At 43.7% G+C, this 2,725-nt stretch overlaps 1 long non-coding RNA gene across 1 annotated transcript in view; it reads left to right on the forward strand.

Annotated features, from left to right (window-relative positions):
* The window catches only part of LOC103587821, a 192,615-nt gene that overhangs the window by 108,391 nt on the left and 81,499 nt on the right, over positions 1–2,725 (forward strand). The gene's annotated exons all lie outside the window — the stretch shown is intronic.

Raw genomic sequence — 2,725 nt, forward strand, 5'->3', positions numbered from 1 at the left:
GATTATGACTTTAGTTTCAGGTACACCTGTGTTTTTTTTTTTTTTTTTTTTTTTTTCCCCCCTTTTTTTTTTCCTTCTTTTTTTTTTTTTTTTTTTTTTTTTAAATCAGTAGCTGGATAACTTGGGCAAGTTAATTACCCTCTCTGAGCCTCACTTTCCACATCTCTGACATGGAGCTAATGCCTGCCTAGGGAATTGATTGGGAGGGTAAGTGAAGTCCCTATGTAGGTGCTTAGCAGCTGTTAGCCATTTTCCCTTCTCTCTGGCTCTCATTCCTCCCTCACTCCAGACACAACTCCCCTTGCTTCTGCCCGTGCAGGGTGGGAGAGCTTTGAGGGGGTCATTGTGGACAGTGTTAATGCTGACACTGTCCTGGGTCCTGGCAGTCTTTCTCAGCTCTTCTATGTAGCATCCACCTCTGTGTCTTGTTTGCAGTTGCCATCACTAATGTCATCGTTTGGGTACTGGACCATCATTTTGTTTTTTATCCATAGGCTGTCTTGCCCCAGAGCAGTTCATAAAGCAGGTCTGTGTAATCCAGCCAGCTTGCATACAGTAGTTGATGAAGAACTGTGAATGTATTGGGCTCATTGGGTTGGGGAGAAGGGAGAGCTTTGGTCCAGGTATCAGTGCATCTTCACCTGTGTCTACTTTCATTTGTCTCAAGGTGGTATAAGCAAGCTCTGCTTTCCCCTCATTGCCCTCCCTGCCCTGTCTGCTGACTGCCTGGAGTGTGGTCAGCATTAAGCAGGGTCCTTATAAGTATAGAGAAGGGTCATGAGGAGTATGGGCCTGGAAGTCACATAAACCCAGTGGGAGTCCTAAGCCCACCCCTTACCTTTGGCAAAAATCTCAGTTTTCCTTTTTGCAGGGTGGAGCTAACAATGGTACTGTCCTTAGCAGGTGACTGTAGGGACGAAATGAGATCATGTGTGTGTGCCCTTATGCAATAACAGTCCTGCTAATAGGAGAGGCCTAGGCCAGGAAATGGAGGCTCTCCAGATTAACTCTGAAGTAGCCTTTCAAATACCAAATACCTCACTCACTCTCCAGCTGTGCCACCTTCAAGTTACTTTCCCTCTCTGAGTTTCTACTCTTTGTTACCTGTAAAGGTAATAACACCTTTCTCAAAGTTGTTGTGAAATTCACATAATGTGACATGAAACTGGATGTAAAATACAACACAGAGGTTGGTAATTATCACTAATAAGCCTAATTGGAAAACCTCACTAGTATCTCTATATTGTTTTAGTCTTTTAAGGAGCTATGATTGAAGGCTGGAGACAAGGCCAGGTGGGGCTTGGTGCAAATTCACGCTCTTGAGTCATTCCTAAATAGCAAACTGTCCAAATAGCATCCATCAGATACAGTAGCATCTTGCCATCTCTTCCCTGGTGTCTTCCATACACGTGCCTGCTGCTGGTGGCAGCTTGTTCTAGAGCCCCGACTTGGCCCTCAGAACACCCCACTGTGTCCCAATGCACCTAGTGCTCCCAGTTCACCTGTCCCCTGCTGCCCTCACTGCATCTGCCCAGGTGTTGACACAGCCACATCTGGCTTCCTTGCCCCAGGTTTGGGTGTTCTGGCAGGTGTGGTGCTGACTGTTGGCAAGGGCACTGGGCACTCTCATGCACTGCTGGGGTGGTGGCAGATGAATTGGACCAGGCTTTCTGAAGGAAGACTTGGTGGCACCTCTCAAAGTTTAGGGGTCCAGCAGTCCCCTTCTAGGAGTCTGTCCTCCAGAAATAGTGAGGGAAGTTTCAAAGGATATTCACGCTACAGCATTGATAAAATAGCAGAACTTCAAGGATAACCTCACTGGCCAACAGTGTAGAGCTCAGCAGTCATTAAAAAAATGAGGTGGCGTGTCCTCGGTGCATCAGATCAGGAGGGACATGGTGTTGGTCTGTTCACCTGACAGTATCCACTTCCACTTCTTGATTAAGGTGGTGTCTGCCAGACTTCCCTACTGTAAAGTTTCTATTTCTCTCCGTTTAATTAATAAGTATCTTGTCAGGAGATACTTTGGAACTATATAAATACCTTGTTTCTCATCATACTTTCTCCAAACTACTTTTAGCACCCATTGATCATTCTTGCCTGAAACAGTTATTACTGTTGTGTTTGCCAAACAATGAGTTTCTATTTCCATCATTGTTTCTACATTTACCAATTAGAATTCTACTGTCAGGAAGAGCTTTTCTTTCTTTTCCACAAAATAAAAATTCAGTTATTTATATCAGTGTGGTTTCATGGATTCTTATTATATTGGTTATGATCCGTGACTGTAGTAATTTTTGTGCTGAAATTTGTCTAGATTTGGCCATTGGGATGCCCTTCAAGTTGGGCTCTATGTCCTTTTGACGTTTCCCCATCATTTTTTGGCTACTGCCTTACTTTTTGGCACCACAAGATGTTCCAGGCTCATTGTGTACTTTTTCTGTCCCGGCCCTGGAATCAGCCAAAATTTCTGTGGCATTTTTGCCAGAAGAGCGTAATCTGAATTTACTATGAAGAAAATATCAGATAAACCCAAATTAATGGGACATTCTACCAAATAGCTTATCACTACTCTTTATTTTTTTTTCTTTTTTTTATTATTATTTTTATTTTGTCAATATACAATGTAGTTGATTATTGTGTCCCATCACCGAAACCTCCCTCCCTCCTCCCTCTCCCCCCTCCCACCCAAGTGTGTCCCCTCCATTTTCTTGTTGTAAGAACT

Source organism: Galeopterus variegatus, unplaced genomic scaffold (assembly GCF_000696425.1).
Source record: "Galeopterus variegatus unplaced genomic scaffold, G_variegatus-3.0.2 Scaffold490, whole genome shotgun sequence".
NCBI classification, from domain to species: Eukaryota; Metazoa; Chordata; class Mammalia; order Dermoptera; family Cynocephalidae; genus Galeopterus; species Galeopterus variegatus.